Here is a 13,664-nt window from a genome sequence, read left to right as displayed (position 1 = left end):
TGTTATACAAGATGCCTAGAATACTCTCAAATCAATTTCCTACAAACCTACAAAGATATCTTTGGTTTTCAGGGCTTTTTGGACTTAGTTAGGAATGGCAGGTAAAGGATTGCGGATCTGCCCTAAGAACGCTTAAAATATGTGCCCTCCTCATGCCACCCTGCCAACCACGTTCAGCCTGCAGTCCAAAACACACGCCTACCTGTGAAATCCTAGAATTCCTCAGGGAGACCAAAGGACAAAAGTTTCCCCTCAACTCTCAGAAAAACAACTTGAAAAATAAATGTTTAGAGATTTTATCTTCAAGTCTATTAAATGTGCAAACAAACCACCAGACACCTGACTTTTCTGTTATTCTGAGTGCTGCACTTCTTAAAATGAAATTTTTAAAGCGAGGATGAAACAATTGTGTGATCACAGAAAGAAAAAACTATAATCAACAGAAAAAGGGCTACATTACGCTGATGCCCCTATATCCTGACACATGGGTGCCATAGGATATGTATTTTCTCCAGTTACACAGATCAATTATGGCAGGTACCCATGTTTGGAACCCCTGGGCCCATGCACTATCAAGAAGAAAGTGAGTTTATAGAAAGAATGAAGCCCACATCAGCATTAAAAGTCTTGGCTGGCCCACCAGCGTGAACTCTGGAATCTATTACTACATCTCTAAAGCTGGACACACACTGGAGATTTTTCCTTGTATCTGATTCATCCAAAAAGGACACGTTATTATACTTGGATCTCAAGGATCTCAGCCTGGTTAAATCCAATACAAATCTGAGGGCATTTTGATTTTTAAAAATCCTCTCTTAAGTTACTTTGTGTGTTAGACAGGATATTGAAGGACTTCTACAGAGAGTGCAGAGCAAGCTCTGTAATAATTAGTAGAGTGTTGTTCCTACACACCCTGCCCCACCTCGTCAGGGCACATGCTTGAGCATTACAAGTTTTTGCCTCTAGATGACATTGTTTTACGGGTGTATGTTTCTCCCTGTCCCTGTGACCCTGGAGAAAAAAGTGCTAAATAATCATGGGGTAAAGGCACAGGGGACACATTAAGATAATTTACATAGAACAAAATGCACCTGTCCTATAATAGCCATGGAGTCAGACCTCTGTTATATTTAACCAGCAGAACACAGGGTCCTTCCCTTACTTCTGCCCTATGCTTCAGACTTTGTATTAGGTGGGAAATGGAGAATCCAATTTAAACCACTTGTTGGCCAGGCACAGTGGCTCACGCCTGTAATCCCAGCACCTTGGGAGGCCAAGGCAAGTGGATCATCTGAGCTCAGGAGTTTGAGACCAGCCTGGCCAACATGGTGAAGCCCCATCTCTACTAAAAATACAAAAAATTAGCCGGACATGGTGGCTCATGCCTGTAATCCCAGCTACTTGGGAGGCTGGGGTAGGAGAACTACTTGAACCTCGGAGGCGGAGGTTGCAGGGAGCCAAGATCAAGCCACAGCACTACAGCCTGGGTGACCGAGTGAGACTCTGTCTCAAAACAAAAACAAAACCACTTGTCAATAACAGCCACGTCTGTTTGGTTTTCCAAACAGGTCAATCTAGTAGCTTCACAGTTTTCAGGGTGCTCAGCCCTGGTGTCTATTCACTCATCCTTCATGCTTTCCCCCCATGCCCTTGGAAATCTTTGATTCTTCCAGGCTTCAGGCAGCCAGCACCTCCTTTCCCTCACCTGCCCAGGATGAAGCACCCCCATAATAGCCAGCCTCTCCACTCTCTGAATTCCTACAGTCTGAATACTTTAGACCACTCCCTTTTCCATGGAATCTTGTGTCTGTTGTTTGTTCCTTTTCTGCTCTTTTTTTTTTTTTTTTTTTTTTTGAGATAGGGTCTCGCTCTGCCACCCAGGCTGCAGTGGCGCAATCTCTGCAGCCTGGATCTCCTGGGCTCAAGCAATTCTCCCACCTCAGCCCCTGTGAGTAGCTGGGACTATGGGCATGCTGCCACACATGGCTAATTTTTTTTAATTTTTGTAGAGACAGGGGTTTTCCCACGTTGCCCAGGCTGGTTGCGAACTCCTGGCCTCAAGGGATCCTCCTGCCTCCACCTCCCACAGTGTTGGAATTACAGGTATGAGTCACCGCGTCCAGACTTGTTTGTCCCTTTTCAAGTAAGTAAATCTTAATTCGCCTAAACTGGCTGCACGTCACTCGGGGCCATTGTCCATGTCTTATGCTAGTGTGTCTTTTCCATGCAACCTTGTACAAAATGGGCCTTCAATTAACATTTCTTGGTTGCTTGACTTCTTAACACACACTATGATAGGTTACCTTCTTCCCAGGGTTACATGTTTGGAAAATAGTCTTGTCTGAGTTGCCAAAATGTGGTATTCTCAGTGTGTTTACCTCATACCTGACAATGGCACCTCACAATGTTGACCTTCTTCGGAAACAGGGTCTTCACAGAGGTAATCGAGTTCAAATGAGGTCACCAGGCACAGTGGCTCATGCCTGTAATCTCATACCTGATAATGAATAACTAGATGCAGAATTTATTTTCCACATAAATCTAATTTTCTTGAACTTGCCTCATTTTCCTCTTTTCTATAATGTAGGAGACACAGGGTCATTTCACATAGTGTCTCGAGTTATAAGCTCACATACACTTAAAGAAACAACAAAATGATTAAAAAAAAAAAAAAAAGAAGCTTCACAGTGAACCTCACTTCCGCAACATTACCTGATACCAAAAACTGAAATCATGAGCCACTTTTCATTAACTAAAAGCATGAACATATTAACTGACTTATAGAGTTGATATCCTTGTGTGTTAAAAACAAATATTCAAATCAAAAGAACACAAGAAATACTAATATTTGAGGACTAACTTTTGGAGGAAATAATAAAACATTTAATTCCAGAAACCCTGATGAGGCTGTTAGTAATCACTTATAAACTGAAAGGGGAGTTCACATTTAAATATAGATCTTCAGCTCACTATGCACCATTATAATTTTTGTTTCCAGTTGCTTACATTCTTAGTGTCATTTTTCATGCTTTTTCATGTCTGCTGTTGATATTTTCCAACCTGAAAAAGCTTTCCTTTTTTTTTTGTTTGTTTTTGTTTTTTTGAGACAGTCTCACTCTGTCGCCCAGGCTGGAATGCAGTGGCACGATCTCGGCTCACTGCAACCTCCGCCTCCCGGGTTCAAGCAATTCTCTTGCCTCAGCCTCCGAGTAGCTGGGACTACAGGTACCCGCCACCACGCCCAGCTAATTTTTGTATTTTTAGTAGAGATGGGGTTGCACCATATTGGCCAGGATAGTCTTGATCTCCTGACCTCATGATCCACCCACCTCAGCCTCCCAAAGTGTTGGGCTTACAGGCATGAGCCACCGCGCCCAGCTGAAAAAGCTGTCTTTAAATGAGGTTGTATAAGCCTCAATCTAGATATGAATCTTCACATACCAAATAAACTATTAAACAGCTCTCAATAATAAGGATTGAGAAAACATTCATTGTAATTAACCTCAAATTTTTGTGCAGCTGACATGGAATGAGATAATATTAAAGAGCAATGACAATTATATTAAGTACTGCCACTTGGGGATACAGCAAGCATTAGCACAAACAGAGACATGAGCTCCCCCCCAGCTAGGTCATTAGGGGACAAAATGTGTGATAGATCACCGCAGGCAATGTGAGGGTGCACAGGGACTTTGTCACCATGCCATCTGCTATGCTGGGGCAGCAGTTTGAAACCTGAGCAACTAATGTCCCGGGAGCATGCCTGCCTGCAGCGTGGCTCCTTACAAATGAGCCCAAACCCTAACCAGACATGTGCCATCTCAATGTAAGAAATGGCATTTGTGTGGAGACAACTACGTATTCTAGCCAAATATCACTAATTAATTGCTAATGACATTGACTATTCTGCAGTCCATAATTCTGAAAAAATTCTAAAAGGTAAATAGGTCCTATAAAAAACACCAAAGGAAAAGGGAAAAAAATCATCCTCTTCCATGGTTAGCAAAGTCGTTTTACCGCAGAACAGTGTTCTAGCACTTCACGTGCACAAGGATTGCCTGGGATCTGGTTAAAATGTAGTCTGATTGGGTAGGTGTGAGCTGTGCCTCAAGAACCTGCATTTCTAACAAGCTCCCTGGTGATGCCAGTACAGCTGGTGGGAGTAGCAGGACTCTAAAGAAGCTCAAATACCAATCACTTTGCAAAGAATTCCAAGTGTGGAAGAGTGCGCGGGCTCTCCCATAAAGAACTGAGACCTTAGGAATATCAAGTTATATGTGGATACTCCCCAATGCTCATCCTGGGCCTCTTTTCACACTGCAGTTTTCCTTGGAGGGTGCTCACACCCTGCCTCCACACATACCTCCCTGACTATTAAAGGCCAGGACCTCAGGCTTGAGCACCAGGCAAGCAAATGAGGGCCCCCTCCAGCCATCCCAACCTCACTGATTAAGCACCTTGAGGATAAAATTCACGGAAAGTCCCAACCTCGCCTTTTCCATATCTTGTCAATGCAGCCAAATTATTATCAAATAGCCTATGCCTCACCCACTCTGCACTGGTTCTTTTTAACCTACAATGAACTGTTGTGGCATACACGGTCTGCCCAGCTCTGGCCCTATTCCATGTGCCTTATACATGTCGCCAAGTGGAGTAACTATGAGTTTTAGTTCTCAGAGCACAGCATGCTTTCTCCTCTGCTAGAAATGTCCTGCCCCCACCTGGCATGCGCATAACGTTAAAACAAGCTCCAGTGCCTCTGGGAAGGCTTCCTGGCCCTCAAGCTCCACTCTTGTTGGCAGAAGCGTATCAGTAGCGCAGTTGTTTACTTATGTGTCCATTTCTGCTATTGGTCTGGAAGCTCCTTGCGAACAGGGCCATGCCTTGGTCACTTGTGTGCATCACATTCCAGTCACACAGTGGGTCTGCAACAAAGATTCCTTTACAGGGCACTGAGATGGCCCTAGGGTAGTTAGGCAAATGGGAAATGGGGGTAATGGCTGGAGTGGGGTAGGGTAAATCTTGAGATTTATGGTAAGTAGATACCGGAAAATATCTGTCTATCATGAAGCATACACTTTTCACATGCTGGGCAAGAGCCAGCTCTATTATTTTAAGGTGTAATACTGCTCAAATTTGGGGTAAACTGGATAGAAATAAAATAGCCTTGCTATTATCAGACTCACACTTGGTTATTTTTTTGATGTCACGACTGAAAAAAAGTTCAATAGCAATGGAGCAGAAGCTGAAAGAGAAGGATAATCTGCTCTTAGGGAGTTTGAACAAGAGACAATTAATAAAGGATTAAGCTAAGTAAAACCACAGCAGAACATGTAACTGCAGCATGTTGAACACTGAAAACCAGAGGGGCAATTAGGTAGGAAAAACCCACAGTGGGTAAAACACTCACTGGGTCAATGAACAACAGTAGGAACTTCACAAGGCTAATCCCTTGTAGACAGACCTCTTTCTAGAAGAGAAGCAAGGAAAGCAGACTCCAGCCCTTAGACAGAGCATGCAGGGACGTCTGGTAATTAGACTGACCGCACAGTCCTAAGAACCACCCAGCGAATTCCATTTTACTAATGCGTAAAGGTGGGATGAGGTGACCTGCAGACAACTCACCTCCAAATACTGACAGCTCAGAAGAAACCACAGCCTCCACACTGACCAAAATCAGGATCGTGAGGTCCTTCAGGACACCCCCAGGAAGACTACCTGGAGACTCCCTTACACAGACCCTCCTAAGGCTCCGGGATCTGCTTTTTTCTCCCATTTCTTCATTCAACAAATTGTCACTGGCACCACTACATGTCTGGCATGGTTGTTTTAGGCACCTGAGATATGCCAGGGAAGAAAACAGACAAAATGCTCTACCTCTGTGAGCCTACATTTCACCAAGAGGAGACAGGTAGCAAACAATCCAGAATAAATTACTAAAGTTCACAGTGTTAGAAGATGATAAAAACTAAAGAGACAAGAAGCACAGCAAGGACGACTGATGTGGGGACGTGGAGGCTGATACGGGCTGCAGGGTAGGCAGCTTTCTGATTTTGTGGAATCTGTGAGTAGCCGCTTGAAGGAAATTAATATTGCTCACTGGAGAGACAGACTCTAACAAAAATATAACAATTGCATATTTGACAAAGATCAGATTTTTTTTTAACGGATGCCTTGGTTGACTTGATCTAGGGTAACACAGTGGCATCACAGAGGGCATGTGCTCTGGAGTCTGACACACCCTGGTTTGTTTTCTAGCTCTGCCATGTGCAACTAAAAACACATCTCTATCAGCTGTAGCAGTGAGGCCAAATGAGATGAGAGGTTTGTACACCCTCTAGCACAGTACCCAGCACGTGGTGAGCCGAGGCTATTAGCACTGCTCAGACTTAAGACCACAGTAGGTCCCAAAGCCTTCCCTGTCCCCAGGCACAGCACAGGAACTCATGCCCCTGCTCACTTGAGAAGCTCAGAAAACACAGCTTTATTCTCAGTGGTGCAAACTTTAAGAAATTTAGGAAGTAATAGAACGGTCTCGTGACTGTGTTGCTCTGCATATGTGTTCACATTCATCCCTCCCCCTCAGTATTTATCCTATAGTTGTAAAATATCATTTGCCAGGCCTGGTTTGATGGATTACTATAATCAATTTTGACTTGGGGGTCAGGGGAGAAAACATAGAGCTCTGCTATTGGAGGTCACTTAATTTAACACAAATGCATTTGGCAAATAACAAAGCTGGGAGATAAAGGGCACTTTTACCTTCAATGGTACAGCCTCAAGTTCAGGCCTTTACTTGTAAGTCTAAACTACTATACCTCTTAGAGGGCAGAATAATTAATTCTCTCTGAGGATATTCCATAGGTGTGGATATTCCTAGTTTCCAATATTGATTAGATGAGAAGAGACTTGAATGTCTTTGATGAGTGGAAATATTTTTTTCCAGGAAATATCCATTCATTCTGCTCCAAGATCAATGGCCACTTACCCTTCTATATATAAGCGTTTATAGCTTTCTACGATAATGATATTTTTAAAGATTTCTAAAAGTTGGTTTTCTTGTTTTCTTTTAACCACTAACCTAGTGTGAGCCACAACTTCCATATTAACCAAAAGTAGACACACTGGAAAATGTTAGGAGATACCATGGCAGAAGAAAACAAAACTGTGCTGTTTTATAAAAGATCATCCACCCATGTAATTGTGATGGCCTTACCCTGATTTCTTTATGTCCCCCAACACTACTGCTAATTCTATTATCAGTTGACTTGGCAATTTTGGGTCTCCTCCACCAGGCTGAAGCTCCCTGCAAGCAGAGAGGTAGGTTGTCACAGATGCCTGTGCAGGCCGCTGGCTCGGGACCTAATAATGTGCCCTTGGCCTCTTCTATTTGCACTGGTATCTTGAGCAGTGGCCCCTGAGGGGCTTGGTACATATTTGCTGAATAAATGAATTTCACCTTAAGGTTGGGAGGCCACTTAGACTCTAACTGGTGCATTTGCCATTTGGGAGCTTGCAAGCTGTATTTTACTTTGCCCACACTTCTCCCCTCTCTTAAAAAATAAGAAGCAAAGCCAAATATAGATGTGCACAAGCATAACAAAAAGGAAATTTAATTGTGAAGCGGATAAAACCAAGGATCAGGCAGATGAAGCGGCTAAGGCTGCTCCCTGCCTAAGGCAGGACAGTGGGTTCCCTGCCCACGTTGCTGAGCTGCATCTCACTGTTGAGTTTCTGGGGTTTTTTCCCTAACCTGGTTATTGCTAAACTGAGATGCTGGCTTTGTCATCAAAGCTTTCAGTTCTGTGTCATGCTCAAGATCAAATTTTAATGGCAATATCTCTAAAAAGGGATAAATGCATCATCTCTTCAGGGACCTGCAGTTCCACACGGGTGACAGGGCCCTGACTGTGTCTTGTCTTCTCATTCTCTTCCCCTCCAATACCCTTTCTCTCTGACATTTGTACTCTTCAGCTTTCAGAATATTTCAAGCTAAGTTACTTTTTTTTTCAGACACAGAGCATTCCTCTGCCATACACACAGTGAAACCACTCACCTGGAGTGGGTGGCCCTTATCAATAAACAAATAATTTAAAGAAAATTAATTTTTTTAAACCAAAATTAAGGGGCATTTTCCCAATCTGATCACCATCCTCACTCAGACCAATACTTCAAGACTGTTAAAGTACATATTTAAATATAAATAAACAAATCAAGTGAAAACAAAAGTAAGAGGAAAAGAACAATCGGCCTTAAGGAAAAAATGTAGCTCAACAAAAACAGACAAGTGAAAGGGAGAAGGAGTGCCCCTCAATGTCTAGCACAAGAGACACTTAGGAAATATTTGGTAACTGACTAAAAGAATAAAGAGAAAACTTGTTTTCAAGTAATGAACAGGACAAGTGACTTAAATAGCCTTTTGAATGAGTTAAGCTAAATAGTTACACAAATGTAATACCACACAGGACGGTGCCCAAAGAGAACAAATTCCTTTCAGACAGATCACTCACTGATTAACCTCAGGTACAATTATGGCCCTGAAAACCTCAACAAAACAGGGCAAGAGAGAAAAAGTGGAGTACATCAAAATGCCTTAAAGCCTGCCACGCCATTTCCTCTAATGAAGTTAGAGACTTGCTTCCAGTCTCAAGCCTGTCAACTTAGCATGGCAGATCTCGACCAAAATAAACTCCTGGACCCAGTTAATTGAGCTAAAAGGAGTCAAACCCCAGCACTGGCAAAGGCTCAAAGATCACACCCCCAGGACTCTCAATGGCTTCTGCCCAAGAATCTATGACCAAATGACCTCTGATAACGTGACAGGGTTTCCAGTCACTGACCTTAGTCAGAGGAGGCTGTTTATAATTGCATGTGATCCTCTTGCCTGCTGCAGGCCAGATGAGTAATCGTGAAGTGAACAAGACAGCTTACATCACTGAAAGCGGTGCATTTTCCATGTATTCTATGAAACTCCACTGAGTCCACTGGACTCCCAGATCTCTGTTTCCACTTAGTCTGAAGGGCAGGGGGGTCTCGGCAGGAAGCGCCCAAGTGCTCCCTGTGGCCCCTGTGGGAGGGAATCTGGGTACCGCCTGCCCACATCCCACTGCCCACCTGTGCTCCTGGGTACTGAGAAAACCTGGCCAGGCACAGAGGAAGCACAAATGTTTACTGTAGATGAGGGTGTGTCGAGTGACCCTTGGCGAATTCTGGGACACTGGGAACGCAGTCAAGATAGACTCAGAAAACAGCTGAGAACACGTGCTTCTGCCATTGCCCTGAAGGCCAATGGCCTCTGAAACCTCCGTGATTCAAGGTGAGCGAGTGGCAGGCTCACTTCAAGCCCACCTGTAGAAAGGAAAGCCCCGTCTATGTTACTAGCACATTACATCATATTTAACTCAAAGCACATAAGAAGGAAAAGATTTCCATCAAGGTGAAAGAAACGATATGAAAATGGCTTCACATGAAAATTGACTTGGTAAAACCCTAAGAAGTACAGGTTGAAAAAATAAACATTGCCTGGAATGAAACATAAAAATCCCGAACAACCCTCCCATCCCAACAGAACCGTCAAGACCACAAAAGCTCCTGTCCCATCACTTGCCTTAATAAGTACATAGAGCCCCCCACCATCACCACATCCACTAAACAAACCACTTTAGAATAAAACTTCTACACTCAAGTAGCAAAATTCATATAATTTCATACCTACCTTCATTTTATATATTTTCATTATATTCCACAGTGCCAAGAAAATGTCCCAAATGTGTCATTTTAAATCAACATTTAGTTGCAATATAGGACTCCAAAAAACCTTCATTTAATTTAAAAAGGCAAATTTTCATAAAAACGATAGGAATGAAAAAGGTTAAGGCATAACATCTGCAACTAATACAGATGTTTACTTCCTCTTAACTAAATAAAAAGCATTTCTTCCTCTCTTCTTGACTTCCATCTTACTAGATTCCCACAAGAATTAAAGTTCACCTTGTACTCCTTACAGACATTAAAAAAGTTAAAAAAAAAAAAAAAAAAAGGTCAGCACTCACCACTGTGGCCATTCTTTCTCTTCCTCGTCGTTGCTAATGAAACTCCCTCACCAGCCTGGGGCCAGCACAGACATACTTTAAAATCCCTCTTCCCTTATAGAGTTATTTGCTTCCTTTTGTTTCTTTCACTGGCAATATCTCATTCAAACATGTGTAAAGTACTTTTCAATGTGAAATAAGTATTAAAGAATAAATATTAAAGAATAGCTATGAAATCAGTACTAAAGAATAACTCAGATTTGACTGTAGGCTTTGATATTTCATATTGTTGATACATTTTTATTGTCTTTAGAATTCCAGCCATCTTAACACTTAATGACATCAGAAATACTTTACTGAAAGTAACCCGGCTCATTAATACGAAGGTGTGGCCTGCACTCAAATTTATTTCAAGCTTTGCCAACGTATGAATACACTATAGCCAGTTAACTAACAGTTTATCAATCACCATGAAATGAGACAGTAAAGAAACAAAAATCACGTGTTAATCATTCAGCATATTCACATGTATGAGTAGGAAGGGTGGGAAAATGATAGAAAACCTGAGGGAAAAACTCAGTTGAATGTGTTCTGGGCTTTGACTTTTGTTTTCTCAAACAAAAAATATAATAAAATTTAGTCTAAATCATATAAGCCAAATTACTCATACTGAGGAAGAGAAAGATTTCTGTTGCTACCAACCAAAAATTCAGATATAAGCCATGAATTATTCTCCAAGCAAACTATTTTATGACCTAAGATGGTATTTCACTTGAAACCAAGTAGAGCTGTTATCTTCCTCTTCTCCAGGAGGTTTCTAAGTCAGAAATACTGAGACTCGAAACAGAACAGGAAGGAAAACACAATTCTTTCCTCCTCAACCTGTGATTTCTAAAACAGAAAACAGCATTCATAGAACTTCAGCGGTCTCTATTTTCCATTATTTTCAAAAATAAAAGTATTATTGCTTTGGTTTTTGGAAGAAAAGCTGTACATTTTTCTAAACAGTCAAGAAAGATAAGAAGCAAAGAATAGGGGATCAGAATTCAGATTCCAATTCTTTTCAAGGCTCATTCTTTGCCTATCATTCTTTTTATGCATAAGGAGAGTAAAATTGACCAATTACAGCTAACTGCGAACACCAAAAAGCATTTAAAATTGAAAATCTTGGTATGTGCTAGAACTATGCCACTGACATAAAAACAGTATTAAACCAACATCAAACTCACACCAAGAACAGATGTTATGCATTCATATAGCAAACATACAGTGGTGTCTTTGTTCTTACCTATACTTTTCCTCAAAGCTGATGAAAAACAAGGCTGGAAAGTGTTCAGCTGGGCTAGTGCTGCTGGAAATCTACCTCGGTGACCCTCTGGCTCCCTGGCCTCGTCTTCCTCCTTCCCAGTTTTAAAGCAGTGTCCGTACACACCTCTGCTGATACCGGGGGAATACCAGCAAGTTTTAACACAACTGAGAAGGAATGCGCCCAGCTCGCTACTTATACTGATGATTCACTTCAATGACAGGTAGAAAGAAATGCTTGTTGGTGGAAAAGGGAGTTGTGTCAAGCTCCACCCCCACCATAAGGTTAAGTAGCTCCACCCAGCTCAGCAATTAGCTTACATCATCACCTGGGGCCTTATCTCCAGGTTCCCTGCAGTTGTTCCTGCAGCATCTTCAAGTGACGTTCTCAGTGGGCTTACCACACAGGATGGGCAATAACAGAGGTCATGAGGTTTTGTGGATGACTCTATGTCTGGCGGGGCTGTTTTGCTTATTTAAAGCCAGATCAGAGATTTTGGCATTTCCAACAGTAGAGGTCAGCCCTTCACCCTTCCACAAACTAACTCAGCTTCTACATTCTGAGGTTCTGGCCTTCGAGGCCCCACATTCGACAGATGGGAACACAACTTTCTGGCCCTCCAAAAGCTTATTGTCTTGAAGAAGGGAAAAAAGCAGGAACAAAAATAACTATGATACAAACTACAGCCCCAAAAAGAATCAACAGTCAGATAAGAACCAGTCCCGCCCTGTAAATCCGCAGTCTCTACTGTGCATCCCAGTTTTCAGATTCCAGTTGAGTGCCCTTAGGTATAAATCAGGGCCCTGAAGGTGCCAGCGGAGCTCTACCCTGGGACCCAGCAGCACCATGTCCTCGTTTGAGGGGTAGTCTGGCAACCTGAACACCCTTACTCTATGGAAATTCCAAGAGCAAGTCAAACATGTACTCTCTCCCTGCAACGGGCACTATGCTACTTCTCTTTCCTCTTGCTGGAAGAAGTCACACCCTACTCTCCAACCGATGCAGCCCTCCACCCTGGCAGACGTGGCTCTAATAGGAAGTGTCTCCAGTTGTAGCAAACAGCTAACTTTCTATATGCACTCAAATTTGGTGGCATGCTCACTCATGAAGTGTTCCTGGCATGTCAGCTAAGAAACCCTGTAAACTAGACTTGCAGTTCCCCCCAGCGTTCAAACACTGGGATTTCCAGAGGTGGGGGGAAGATGAACGGATCACCCCTCGAGGCTGGGAGGATTGCTGAAGGCTTAAAGGAGCAAGTGGGCACCAGGGTTCAACTAGAAACATTCACCCTCCTGGAGACAGGGGGACAGTGCCAACCATTCTCAGTCTTTTTTTTTTTTTAAGACAGGGTCTCACTCTGTCACCCAGGCTGGAGTGCAGTGGCACGATCTCTCTACAGTCTCTGCCTCTGGGGTTCAAGCAATTCTTGTGCCTCAGCCTTCTGAATAGCTGGGACCACAAGTGTGAGCCACCACGCTCCACTAACTTTTGTATTTTGGGGGTTTTGCCATGTTGCCAAGGCTGGTCTGGAACTCCTGGCCTCAAGTGATCCACCCATCTCGGCCTCCCAAAGTGCTGGGATTACAGGCATGAGCCATCGTGCCCAGCCCATTTTCAGTCAAATTCTTAAAACAAGAGGAACATCTCAAGTTTTTAGTCTTCAGCAGTTGAGGATACACAAGTTGCTGAATAGACTAAATTTAAGAACAGGATTTCCATCATCTTTGATTATGTCTAAAACTATCAAATTAAGCTACAATGTTTCCAATTTACACACTAGCTGGAAGGTTAAAAAAAGAACCACAATACACTATAAGAAAATGTACCTAAACAAGTTGAACAAGTTTTTATTTATTTATTTTTAACGATTTGCCTATTCCCTTAAAGATAAAAAGCATCTACACGTCCTACCAAATGTTACCTGATTGTGATGGGCTTAATTGTATTTGCCCAAAATTCCCATGTTGAAGTCTTTAATACTTCAGATGGTGACTGTATTTAGAGAGAGGGTACTTAAAGAGGTAATTAAGTTAAAAGGAGGTTAGTAGGTGGGTCCCAATCCAATATGACTGTGCCCTTATATGAACAGGAGATTAGGACACAGACAGGTACACAGATGACCTGGGAAGACCCAGAGGAGCCATCTGCAAGTCAAGAAGAGAGGCTGCAGAAGAAGCCAACCCTGCTTCATCGCAGGCTCCGGACATCCAGAGCCCTGAGAAAACAAATTCGTGGTAGTTGAGCCACCCAGTCTGTGCTACTTTGTTATGACAGCCCTGGCAAACAATTACAACACTAATTACACAATTGTCTCCCTCTGAAAATTA

General features: G+C 42.7%; 1 protein-coding gene across 13 annotated transcripts in view; it reads right to left on the bottom strand.

Moving 5' to 3' along the window:
- Positions 1-13,664, bottom strand: part of NEDD4L (NEDD4 like E3 ubiquitin protein ligase) — a 364,635-nt gene that overhangs the window by 168,298 nt on the left and 182,673 nt on the right. Inside the window, exon 1 of one of the 13 annotated variants that reach the window (XM_054460564.2) lies at positions 11,320-11,462. The exons of the other annotated variants lie outside the window; for them this stretch is intronic. The gene's annotated coding sequence lies outside the window, so the exon portion shown is untranslated. Of the gene's footprint in view, positions 1-11,319; positions 11,463-13,664 lie in introns of those variants that run through there. 13 annotated transcript variants of the gene reach the window in all.

The sequence above is a fragment of the Pongo pygmaeus genome, chromosome 17 (assembly GCF_028885625.2).
Source record: "Pongo pygmaeus isolate AG05252 chromosome 17, NHGRI_mPonPyg2-v2.0_pri, whole genome shotgun sequence".
In the NCBI taxonomy this organism is placed as follows: domain Eukaryota; kingdom Metazoa; phylum Chordata; class Mammalia; order Primates; family Hominidae; genus Pongo; species Pongo pygmaeus.
Note: the sequence above shows the minus strand (reverse complement) of the source record. Positions and strands in the feature narration are given on the sequence as shown.